The sequence below is a fragment of the Cheilinus undulatus genome, linkage group 3 (genome assembly GCF_018320785.1).
Source record: "Cheilinus undulatus linkage group 3, ASM1832078v1, whole genome shotgun sequence".
In the NCBI taxonomy this organism is placed as follows: domain Eukaryota; kingdom Metazoa; phylum Chordata; class Actinopteri; order Labriformes; family Labridae; genus Cheilinus; species Cheilinus undulatus.
The window spans coordinates 7,420,239-7,433,977 of record NC_054867.1 but is presented as its reverse complement, the minus strand read 5'-3'; positions in this window follow the sequence as shown (position 1 = coordinate 7,433,977).

The following is a 13,739-nucleotide window of genomic DNA, read 5'->3' as shown; positions in this document are numbered from 1 at the left end:
TCAGCAGATGGAAGCATGAAGGGCTCTAAAACTTCCCGGTAGATGGCTGCGCTGACCTTGGACCTGATAAAACACAGTGGAACAAAAGCAGCAGATGACATGGCTCCCCAAACCATGACTGACTGTGGAATTTCACACTGGAATCCAAGTATCCTGGATTCTCTATCTCCCCGATCTTCCTCCAGATTTTTAAATGAAATCCAAAATATACTTTTAATCTGAAACCAGAAATATGGACAACTGAGCAACGGTCCAGTTCATTTTCTCCTTAGCCCAGGTGAGAGGTCTATCTCCTGGGCCTATCTGTGTTTGGTGGCTCTTGATACATCGAATCCAGTCTCAGTCCACTTCTTGTGACACTCCTCTAAGTTCTTGAACAAATATGAATTAGTTTGACAATCTTCTGAAGGCTGAGCTCATCCCTGTATGCACCTTTTCTTACCACAAGCTCAAACTAGAGGAGAGTGGTTGTTGTCCAAGAGCAATGTCATACAGCAAGACACAGTCTGCAAAATAAGGTGAGGGTTCTGCCCTCGTATTATTATCCTGTCTGAAATATATCCAAACAGTCAAGAGTGTATATCCTCTTTCCCTCAGCTGCAAACTTTTAGCTACTGCTGCTATTGCTAGTGTGTTGAGGAGACTGCTGCTGGGTGAAAACCTGTCTTATTTCATAGACTAAAACTAGGTCTAAAAATGTTTGTTGAGAGCCTTTTATTCAGTGACAAAAACTAGACTAACAAAAATTGATCTGTGATGACTAAAACTAACAAAAAGTTTAGTTTTCGTCAAGATGACTGTAACTAGACTAAAATGTAATTCAGTTTTCATCTAACATTCAAAGTCTGTGGTATTTCTCCACTGTTAGTAAATCTGTCAAAACAACAATGCAGCTGTAGTTATTCTTCCTCTCAGCTGTAGAAAGCAGGGACCCCAGGTTTGTCAGAGAGCATAGAGCACACTACCATGATTATGTACCAGATTTAGGAAATAATATAAATGCTTGGACGAAAAGTAAAGAGAACTTTTTATTGACTAAAACCAGTGTTATGCAAGCTACTGAAAAATAGTAATTAGTTACAGTTACTAGTTACTGCTTGCAAAAAGTAACTGAGTTAGTAACTGAGTTACTGCTTTGTAAAAGTAAATAGTTACTTTGAAAAGCAGTAATTCAAGCGTTACTTTTTTACATTTCAATCCTCATTGTAGCCTACACATCACACTTGTGTTGTTGTGGCGGTGTGAATGGAAATAACTCTATTTTCATATAACATTGCAGCCATTATTATTATGTTGTAAAGTGGAGAAACAATAGAACTCAGTTGAAATGTTTCTCTACTTTTGACACTGTTAAAGCATTTGCACACTGTTTAAAAAGTCTAAAACAGCTGTACTCTATTAACAGAGTACAGATTCAATCCCAGCTGCCCTCTAAATTTCTTTCTGCATCACGGTCCTCTCTCATCGTGTTTTTTCTTTCTCAGTATTTCTTTAAAGGCAGCGACTCTGCAGCTTATATCAGCGTGTCTTTAACAACATACCTTGCTATTGGTCCGTTAGTGCTGCCTTGGTGACACACTCTGCAGCTGGTGGTGATTTAAAATCCATCCGTGGTTGTTTACATGAAGTGATTCCTCCCTGCTTGGTCCGCCAGGCTAACGTGAGCTGTACCTGGGTTAGCGGTGTCTGTAGCATCCGGCTCTCTGGAAACTAGCCTAGCTGTAGCGTGTGTTTAACTCAGTACTTCGTGAGGTTGGAATAACTGTTCTTGGCGGTGGGAAAGTTTACTACCCTGTTCTTTCTCGTCCTTTATCCCGAGGAGGGAAAAGTAATGCTGGTGTTTCCAAGAGAGAGAGCTCATGCTCGAGTGCTCAGCCATGTGTGTGCGCACTTCAGAGCCTGTGTTTGTTTGTGTGTGTCCGCAGAGGATCTGTCACAGGATGCTGATGTGCTTACGTCCCGTCACATCGTCCGCCGAACCGGATGTTTTCTAACCTTCATCAACGAGTTGTTGGCTGTAAAAGTAACGAGTAACATGTGATTTAAATTCTCAGTAATTGTAACGGCGTTAATGATTTCATAAAGAAACGTGTTACACTACTAGTTACCATAAAAGGTAAGAGAGTTACTGTAGCACGGTACTTCGTAACGCGTTACTCCTAACACTGACTAAAACTAGACTAAAACTAAAAAGGGTAGAAATGACTAAAATGTGACTAAAACTAAAAGACATTTCATCTACAGACTAAGACTGAGACTTATATTTAAATAGCGGCCAAAATTAAGACTGGTGAAAAATGTCAACAGGCTTGCAAGGGGCATTTCAAAATAAAAGCACAGCTTGAAGGTGGCTGTGAAAATTGATATTTTGTCTTTTTATCCATCTGTTTGGATAATTAATCAACCAACTGATGTATCAATATGCACCGGCTTGTTACACCACTACTGAATACTTATGTCAATGTGATATATCTTTTTTTTTCTACAAACTTGCAAAAATGTCAAAAATTCTGTTTTCAATTTGTCATGATGGGGTACTAAGTGTAGACTGAGAATAAAAATGTATTTAAACGGTTGTAGCAACAGGCTGCAACAAAAATAAAAGTGAAAGGGTCCTGAATACTTTGAATGAATTTGATTCTTGCGTTTCTTTGTACATACATACATATGAAGACACTAATGTGATCCTCATAAAGTCTTTAAATACCTTTTTTTTTTTTTTATTGCTTTGGATCTCATAACCTTGTTGTATTTTCAAAGTGCATCAGTGCAGTTGGGATTACGTTAGTGTAGATTCTGCTACCTAAATGTTTTTTCACATGCTCCAGCTTTCCAGATTTGCACCTCCAAAATAAAAGTAATAGTCATGGAAGAGCCAAAATACCTGATGACACAGGAAAATGTCAAGCAGAAGGCCTAGCACTTTCCTTTTTGCTTGGACAGTCAGATAATTGGGGTGGCTATTTCCTGGATACACAATGTCTTCCAAACAATACTTACTCCTTTGTATATTCTTTTTTTCAAAACTTTCTTTGCATTTGATTTTTTTGTCATTATTCGATCTTTCTCCCCTGATCATCCTCCCTCTATGAATTCTATGTAAATGTATGAGTAAAATGATACAGACACTGGTCTTTAACACATCAACAGATTGACAGAAATTCTATTACTTCATAGACTAAATAGAAAAGCATCATAGATCCATCAGTGCATCACTGTGAGTGTTTGCTGAAATGGGGTTGCGGTGGGTCTAGACTAAAGCAGACTGCAGAAATAATGACAGCTCACATGGCACCTAAATATTTCAGAATATACGGAGCAGCTGTAACACTTCAGTAAATGTTATGCATGGAGTATTTTACAAATTCATAAACTTCTTACCGGCTGAGTCAGGTGAGGTTGCATTCGAAATGTTTTCCTGGCAATGCAGAGATGGAGGTCAGAGAAATGGCACACATAAAATCACTTAGTATGCTGATTTGCCTGCATCCTCTCTGGCGGGGCCTTTAACAACTTTTGTCTCCCCATAAAGGAATTCAATTCCTGGGCGGAGGGGCACCGGGGGCCCGCAATAATCAGGCTTCTTCAAAAGCCCTTAAGCTCATGTTATGATGAAGGCAAACTGTCAAGTGCTTAATAGAAAAACATTTTGTGCTCTCTTTTTGGGAAATGCACCTGTCATTCCACATCGGTTGCATGCGTATCCGAGAACACAGTGGAACCATTATCTGTCACTTTTACTCTCCCAGCACATATCTCTTAAGAGGTGGAGAAAAACAGCAGTGCATCGAATGCTGTGCTGGTCACAGCTCTTCGAGAGTATGGAGCGTTCGCTCTCTGCTTCTAGGTCCCACAAAAACCCTTCAGCCTCTGGGGAGAAGGGGGTCTGAGTAGAATCCATGATTACAAGAACTGGATTGGCTGCTTAAACCTGCAGGGCAGTGCTCATGCAGTTTCACATCACACTGGATGGCTCTACAACAGCCAGCGGTGAGCAGGAACAACAGTGAATGCATGCCAGCTCTTTACTTAACTACATTTTCGGGTATTTTTACTTTACTGGAGTGGCATTTTTCATGTTCTTATTTAACCACTAAATTTGAAAGTCAGACATTATAAGTAAGACTGTGTTCAATTTCTATGAATGCTCCTGCTGCTCACAACTTTTGCTCTGAAGTCAGACAATGAATCTTATTTTGTACAATATGATTTAAAAAAATGTGCATCTGATGCTCGTCTGTTATCTGTCTAATGTGTCGGATTAGGTGAGCCACTGACTCATTCAGTGACTTGACTGACAGGAATGAAAGACTACATGGTGGTACCTGACCAAACATCTCAACCAGCGTGATGACATTAGCAGTGACAGCTGTTTCAGACTGGGAGTGTGTTGGTGTTCTCTCCCTGCTGTCAGTCCTGTCTTCTTAAGTTTTAACTCACTAAATCTACACTATATTGCCAAATGTATTCACTCACCTTTCCACAAGGTTTAGGAGTGTGTTTATGGGAATTTTTGACCATTCTTCTAGAAGCACATTTGTGAGGTCACACACTGATGTTGAATGAGAAGGCCTGGCTCTCAGTCTCTGCTCTTATTCATCCCAAAGGTGTTCTATCAGGTTGAGGTCAGGACTCTGTGCAGGCCAGTCAAGTTCATCCACACCAAACTCTCTCATCCATGTCTTAATGGACCTTGCTTTATGCAATGGTACACATGTTGGAACAGGAAGGGGCCATCCCCAAACCGTTCCCACAAAGTTGGGAGCATGGAACTGTCCAAAAGCTCTTGGTATGCTGAAGCATTCAGAGTTCCTTTCACTGGAACTAAGGGGCCAAGCCCAGCTCCTAGAAAACAAGCCCACACCATCCCCCCTCCACCAAACTTTACACTTGGCACAATGTAGTCAGACAAGCACCATTCTCCTGGCAAGCGCCAGACCCAAACTCATTCATCAGACTGCCAGATGGAGAAGCGTGATTCATCACTCCAGATAACGCGTCCCCACTGCTCTAGAGTCTAGTGGTGGCGTGCTTTACACCACTGAATCTGACGCTTTGCATTGCACTTGGTGTGTATGGCTTGAATGCAGCTGCTCGGCCATGGAAACCCATTCCATGAAGCTCTCTACACACTGTTCTTGAGCTAATCACATGAAGTTTGGAGGTCTGTAGCAATTGACTCTACAGACTCTGTCGTTCCCAATCACTTCCACTTTGTCATAATACCACTGACAGTTGACTGAGGTATATTTAGGAGCAACGAAATTTCATGACTGGACTTGTTGCACTGGTGGCATCCTATCACAGTACCACACTGGAATTCACTGAGCTCCGGAGAGCGACTCATTCTTTCACAAATGTTTGTAGAAACAGTCTGAATGCCTAGGTGCTTAATTTTATACACCTGTGGCCATGGAAGTGATTGGAACACCTGATTTCAATTATTTGGATGGGTGAGTGAATACTTTTGGCAATATAGTGTACCTACAAGTGACCTGGATGGAAAAATTAAAGAAAAAAAACATTTGGTACAAATGAGGTGCATTTCTCCACATGAATGCCAAAGTGGTATTTTACTTTGAAAATCAAAATAACAGTGGTGTAAAAGTACAGTGTCCATCTTCCCTTCAGCAATGTTTGTTGTTTAAAGAACAAATTAGACCCTAGGCCTTCTTCAGGGTCAAGAAACAGTAAAGACATGAATACACACCTGTTAATTATTGAATTCAGAGGTTTCAATCAGACCAGTTGACGCAGGTTTATAAAATCAATCAGCTAACCATGCAGTCTCCATTTCCAAACATTTGTGAAACAAAACGGGTCGTTCAGCAGAGCTCATTGACTTCAAGTGTGGTGCTGTGATGGATGCCACCTTTGCAGTAAGACAAATCTGTAAGACAAGCTGGATATTCAAGAGTCTGCTGTAAGTGAAAAATTTCATTTATTTATTTATTCAATTCAACCTTTATTTATCCAGGTTTGTACCATTGAGATCAAAGATCTCTTTTTCAAGGGAGACCTGGCAGCAATACACAGTTTCAACGACACACGCTCAAAGTCACAATAAACAATAAATGTAAACAACGATAATAAAATAATCATCAGTGAAAACATTCAGTTTGAATTTTAGAGTTTTCACTTCAGATTTTTAAAAAATCAGATTCACCAGGTTTTGCAGTTTAAAATCTGCAGATTACTCCATTTAAAAGAGCAGAAAGCCTAAAAGCCTTCTTTCCCAGCTTAGTTTGGACGTTGGGAACAAAATAAATTAGAAAGTGGAAGCATTTTAACCTTGCAAAGCAAATGGATTTGCCCCTTTCTGTGTTTCTCATTGGCCAATTCACCTTGCAAAGCTCCCATCTGAACCATCTGGGCCCGGTTAGAAAGTGACAGGACCAATCAGCAAGGAGGGGCAGTACTTTCAGGAGAGTTGTGACGTAAGCAAGCAGTGAAAAGAGGCCGGTGCAGTTATGGCAGAAGAGATTAGCGTGGATGCTGCTAAAGCGCCAGTTTTATCAGAACTTGATGACATTTCTTCATTAGTCAAATGACAAGCATCGGCTGGAGTGATGTAAAGCAGCCTTTCTCAGCCAGGGTACTTGTGGCACCCTTGGGTGTCTTCTAGCATTGTCAGGGTTGCCTTTAAAAAGCTTGAAAATAAAACCTTCCTTCTCCTCCAACATCAGCACCTGACGTTAAAAATGGTCTACAGAATGAATGGGCAAAAATTCTTGTAAAACACTCCAAAATCTTGTGGAAAGCCTGCCAAGGAGAGTGGAGGGTGTTATAGCTGCAAAAGAGGGGCAACTTCATTTTAAAGAACATGCATTTGTAGGCAATCTGTAATAGTCTGTTAATGTTATGGTCAGGCAGCCAAATGCTTTTTTCTTGATAGTGTATCTGATAAAACAAGGTAATATGCATCTCTAATATCTCTGTTTAGTCAAAGACAGAAATTAAACATCTGTAGGCTCCTTCAGCATTAGTTGTTTAATTAACAAACATTAAGTCAAATCAGCCACAGTAAATAAATGTTCATTTTACTTGTGTGAGTGCACAAACTTCACACCAGCCTTGCATAAGTCACAGCCACAGCGAACCAACCCAGTCTAAAATATCTGCTGCAGCAGAAAGAGAGAAAGGCAAACAGAGGGATCATTTTTAACCCCAAGTTTAACAAGCTGTTATCATAGTCGTATTTGCGCCTCATGTTTATTTAAAAAAATTCCTTCACTTTCTAAAACATTCAACTTTCATATGCTGTCCTGCAGAGCAGCTATCTTTAATATTTTTCTCTTCTGAATGAGTCAGAACGTAATCCTTTGTTTCTCAGAACATACGTACGAGTTACTGCAGGAGTTTTAACAATATTTTCACAATCAAAGTCCCAGGGAGAATATAAAAACATGTTGTTCTTTATTCATTTTTAATATTCAACGAAATATCTGCCAAGTTATCAGCAGAGCACTTGTTATTTTTCTTCAACATGCCCACTCCACATAAAATAGTCCTCCTCAAGCTGAAATTGCTTTGCTGCCAATTGGGAATTGGATGGAAATCAAGCTTTTCAGCAGCTAAAGACTTTCTTAGCAAGTTGAATGTGATTGCCACTCCACACTTGTGTGTGCAGACATTTCATTTCAGAGGTTTACCAGCTCTCAAATTCAAAATGGGGCGAGAGCACAAAATTAAAAGTCTCTACACGCAGCGAAAACAGTTTGGATAGCAAGGTTGCCATTTATGTGGAAGGTTTGAAATCAAAGATGTGTTGTCTAAATTGTAAAACCTGCATGAGGCTCTGAGAGGACCTGTGGCATAGTTTCAGATCAGCGGACTCAAATTTAAACCTCTGCAGGGGCTAGCAAAACACAGGTGATTATTTATTTACAGAATGACTGACCAGAAGGATGCTAAACCAAGGTGAGACATGAGACGACACATGAGGGCTTCTACGTGTGCATTTGGAGGCTGATATGCTGTAGTCATGACTCAACGGAGCTCCTGTCACCAGTCTGTGTTCTAGAGCAGTTAAACATTACCTTCTGCTGATTAAAGCTTTGAACCACAATGCACATTAGCAAATATTGCAGTTACATCGACCATTCCTTGTTTGCTACTTTTCTGGATCCAGACCCGTGCATACCGGTTACTTCATTCTGATTCTGAGGGCGCACTCACACTAGGCAGTCCATACCACGTTTGGCGTGTTTGAGTCTAAAATCCAGTACTTTTACCCGTTTTGACCCGAGTGCTCTAAAATACGTCTTGCTGCCACTTCTCCCCCAGACTGTGTTGCCCTTACTGCCTGTACATGTCACGGGACTTTGGAGGCCAATCAGACATGTCTGTCCTGTTGTACCATGTGACTTTGAGGACCAGTCATACATGAGTAACAGATCTCAGCGCTCTACTCAAACGCATATGGACTCGGCAGTCCTTCTTACTCAATGTGTCCCCTAGTTCAATTTCAAAATTGTAAAAAACAACAAAAAAATACAATGAGGCCTCATGCCAATACCACAAAATGTCTTTGGACCACATTATAAAAACAAAGAAATGATGACTTCTTCTCAGAAAATCTTTGATAACCCATGTTTTTTAAATTCTTGCTTGCAACTAGTGGCTGTGGTCAGCCAATTTATCTCTGAGTTTAGAAACAAAGAAAACAAAAGGGGCATTTTTTATGTTTCAGATAAATATATTTTGTACAAGTTTGTGCTATCATTATTTATTTTTTATGTATTTACTTTCATTTATGTTTCTCTAAATACATTTCTGAATGACCTGGGTGCATAATTTTATTTGCCTGAAATGTATACCTTTATAAAATTTCATAGTATGATATATTCTTTCTTCAAAAGTATTGGTATCATATCAAATTTTTTTTTTAAATAGTATCGCTCATCCCTAGTGTGCAGCTGTTTGCTCCTACTGATGGCCCTTGTGAGTTTCTGTTTGATCTCTCTTTGCTCTCCCGTTGCATGGAGGTCAAGTCCGCCACCTGTGTGCCTCTGCAGGTGTTTAGATAGGAAGAGGAAAAGAGAGATGAGCGCTGTCATTTCCCTCCTGCTAGTGTATGAGTATTTAAGACACTAAGGGTGCACTTACACTAGGCCATTTGTATCGTGCCTGGGCCTGTTTCAGCCTAAAGTCCGGTGCGTTTGGCCAGTGTGAGTACAATCACGCGCAACGCTTCACGGCCCCGGCACAGAAGGACAAGGTGGGCCGAGGCTCGGCACGGATGCAAATGAAGGAGGAGGGAAGTGCGGGAATGTGACCTAACATGAAGTAACAACACAGGGACCCGCTTTAGAGCACAGCAGCTGCATGCTAGAGACAACAGGATTTTTTTCTGTAAAGACAGAGAGAACTTATATTTTGTCTCATTGAATTTCAACAAGTTACAAGGACTTTGTAAGAGCTGAAGAGTTTAACATCGCACAGCTTTACTACGACCTGGTTCTAATGGATACCAGTCCAGTCCACATTTCTGACCAGTTTCAAGCAAAGTCAGGCTTTAACCACTGTAAGAGGATTTTTGGTTTGTGAAATAAAGCTTCTTCCCTTAATTGAGTCACAAACAGCAGCTCACAGGATAACAAACACTTTTCATCCTCCGTGTGTAAAGGAGAGTGCCAATTACGTGGACAAGTGTGTACCGGTTAAACACAGGGCTGATTTATCCTCTCTTATCATAAAATTTTAATGCCAAACTGTCATCCACTGAATTAACTTACCTCTAATTCTATTTCATGTCACCAAGAAGTGAAATTAGGATCTGGATTGCTGACGTTTGGATGAAACATCGTTTTTTAATCCTGAGGCGCATTCACCTCCAGCTCTCATCAGATGGTTAAAATCGCTCTCGTCATCGTTAAAAAAATCTTTCATCTGAACATTTAATCCTGCTGTGGACACAGGCTGTCCTGTGACAGAAGAGCTTGTTTGGTGAAGCACTGAGAGGCATCCAAACGCAGAGAAAAGGCTCAGTTCATGGCACGTAAAAGAATTCCACGGGGATTCAGATAGTGTACTGACACGCAGAAGAGCGGCTGTAGGGGCTCATACGAGTTAAAAAGTCCGGGTTTCATTCAGCAGAAGTGCTTGGAACTCTGATCCGGCTCCAGATTATGCGCTGTGAGTGATAATTCTCCGCTATGAACCGCTTTCTCTCTCTCTCTCTCTCCTCACTGTGCTCTGTATAGCTAGTTAACGTAGCTACAGATCCCAGGTCAGCTGAAATAACTCCAGTGTCAGATCAGATATCGTATAAATCTGTTGCTATTTCACAGCCTAAAAAACACTTACATGTACTGAGTCATCAACACGTATAAATTCATCAACAGTGGACGTGTGAGGACGTCGGTATGTCGCATATCCGTGCCCCGGCCTGGATGCGTTGAGCAGTGTGAGTGCAGGCCAAAGGGGGGACAGGGGAGGGGGTCAAATGGGCTTCAGCATGGTTAGAATATGGCATGGTACGGATGGCCTGGTGTGAGTCCAGCCTGATAGAGAATCTTGACTTTCTCTATAAAATGCCTGTATCCATGAACATGTGAAACTACACTTCAGAATTTGATTTGAAAATAAGAGTTTCCTTCAATATCAGCTCTTAAACACAGTGTCTAAGATCAGCTGTTTTAATAATAAATTTAGACTTTTTTCACAAAATTCTATTTCAACTTTATTCACAAAATTTTGACTAGAATCTTGTCATTTCAACTTTAATCTCGAAGTGCCCAGCATTATTATTTCCTTCACCTGTGGGTATAATCCTCTTCCATAATGAAGACATCATGAACTTAAAAGGTTTTTGCTTTCTAGAAAAGATGTGTGGTTTCGTAGAAAACTTATAACCCACTTCAGAGGTGGAAAACAGGCTGTGACCCTCTGGCTGGATGATAACCTGTGGTATGTGACAGGATGAGCCGTAATGATGATAGAGCAGTAAGATTTACAGTCTGGAGTCCATGCATGTTGTATTTTTAAACTGGATGCTTTACATGTTCCTTCCTCTGTTTTATCGATCTATCTCAGTGAACCGACTTGTTTGAGCAGTGGCCTCCAATGAAAATAGACCGGTGCTTTGTTCTATCACATCACTGTGTAAACAGAGTATGTGGAATTTGAGGGTTAGTCTCCTTCTTTTGTTTTATTGGAGTTTATCTTTTTCAGATCTGCATGTTTCCATCAGTCTTTTTCTTCAGAGTGCACTACTGATGTACATTTGTTGTAGATTTAAATATTGAAGGTCATTTATCTTAAAGTCTTAACCAACAGTATCACTAAATCTCACATGATATTTTCATGATGAAAACTTGGATTTCTGATAAGATCTTATAATCCAGATGTTCTAGTAACAGGTGGAGCATGCATGTCATAGTGGAGGGAAATCCTAGGAGGAGAAGAACATCTACTTTGCATTATTATTAGATTTATCTCATACAGAACAACCCACCTGCTGCACACAGTCTTGTATATGTTTTAAATTTTCATCCCTGGTTTTCTGAAACAATGAAGGTGAAGGAGTTTGCATGAAGTAAATCTTCTGAATTAATAAAACAATAAGCATCACAGAGCTATATACTGACGTTTGTATTTGATCCAAGAGTGCTGCATGTTTTTATGTTCTTATCTTGACCTTGTTCTTTTATTAAAATGATTTAAAGTTAACAACGATCAAAGGCTCTTTGATTTAAGATATGAGCTGGCCTCAGTCCAAGGCCAAATGGAAAGAAAGTTGAAGAGCTTGGAAAGAATAAAACATCGAATAAATTATTTAACAAAGCTGCTTTTCTTCTCCATCATAAAAACATGTCCACTTTAATTCATCATGTTTAAGCATCTTGATCTTATGTTGAAAGAGCCTCTACCAATAGACTGTTTACTTGAAATTATAAAAAATTGAATTAAGTAAAGGAAAACTTTAAAAGTCTGGTTGCTCTTCTTTATTAAATAACATAAGTAAGAAGGTCACTTTGTGAAGTTAGTACTTCAATAAATCCTTGATTAATATTCAACCTGCTCTTCTGTTTGTGTGGATGAAGTTAAGAAGACAAGAACTCCACAAAACATTAAGACTGAGAATAAAACATCAGTTTGCTTCTTCTCTCCTTCCTACAAAGACTTTTTAACCTTAGCTGGTCTTGGGTTCATAATAATACTGTTATTATGATTATTATTATTGCCAAGATGAGTCGAGAGATCTTTCAAAATATCTTTCTCAAATCAAGGTTATGAGCTATAAGAAACAATAACTAGACTTTATGATTATCTTAAATAAATACTGTGATTTAAGCTAAGAGCATTTTATGATATAAGAGCAGCATTTATGTTTTAAAGTGTGATTATAAGCAGAACCCATGTTTAGCACTATTAGATAGCAAAGATACACACAAAACAACCAAAATTGTTGGTACCCTTCCGTTAAAGAAAGAAAAACCCACAATGGTCACTGAAATAACCTGAAACTGACAAAAGTCATAAATAAAAGCTTACTAATAATTAGCAAATGAAAATCAAACATTGTTTTTGCATTGTGGTTCAAAAGAATCATTTAAAATAATAATAATAATAATTAAACTGGCCTGGACAAAATTGATGGTTCCCATAGAAAACGTGAAATAATTTAACCATAGGGACGTGATAAACTAAGGTGTGTCCTGTAATGAGCATCACAGGTGTCTTCAAACCTGTAATCAGTCTGCCTATTTAAAAGGTGAGAAGAAGTCACTGTGCTGTTTGGTATCATGGTGTGTACCACACTGAACATGGAACACAGAAAGCCAAATAGACAGTTGTCCCAGGAGATTAGAAAGAAAATGATAGACAAGCATGTTAAACGTAAAGGTCATAAGACCATCTCCAAGCAGCTGGATGTTCCTGTGACTACAGCTGACCATATTATTCAGAAGTTTAATGTCCACAGGACAGCCTGTAGCTAGCCTCCCTTAACATGGCTGGAAGAGGAAAATTGATGTCAAAGAGATGACAAATACGAAAGGTAACCAAAGAGCCAATGTCCTTTGGACAGATGAGACAAAACTGGAGCTTTCTGGCAAATCACATCAGCTCTATGTTCACAGACTCATAAATGAAGCATACAAAGGAAAGAAGACTGTAGCTACTGGGAAACATGGAGGAGGCTATGTTCTGGAGCTGCTTTGCTGCATCTGGCACAGGGTGTCCTGAATCTGTGCGGGGTACAATGAAACCTCAAGACTATCAAAGCACACTGTGCTGTGTCAGAAAGTTTGGTCTCAGTCAGGTCATGGGTCCTCCAATAGAATAGTGAGCCAAAACACTGAGCTAAAAACAGCCAAGAATGGCTACGAACAAAACACTGGACTATTCTAAAGTGGCCCTCTGTGAGCCCTGATCTAAATCCTGTTAAACATCTGTGGAAGGAGCTGAAACATGCAGTCTGGAGAAGACACCCTTCAAACCTGAGACAGCTGGAGCAGTTTGCTCACGAGGAGTGGGCAAAAATACCTGGGACAGGTGCAGAAGTCTCACTGAGAGTTACAGAAATTGCTTGATTGCAGCTTTCATAGGTTTTTTTCTGTTTTACTATGACTCTGTTGAACCCAAATTCAAATTTCATTGGTTAATTTTCAAGTCATTTCATTGACCATTGTGGGTTTTTCTTTAACAGGAGAGTACCAACATTTTTGTCCACGTGTGTATGTGACAGGAGAGACGTCTATGAATATCAAGCTTAACTTGTTTTTATCCCTCAA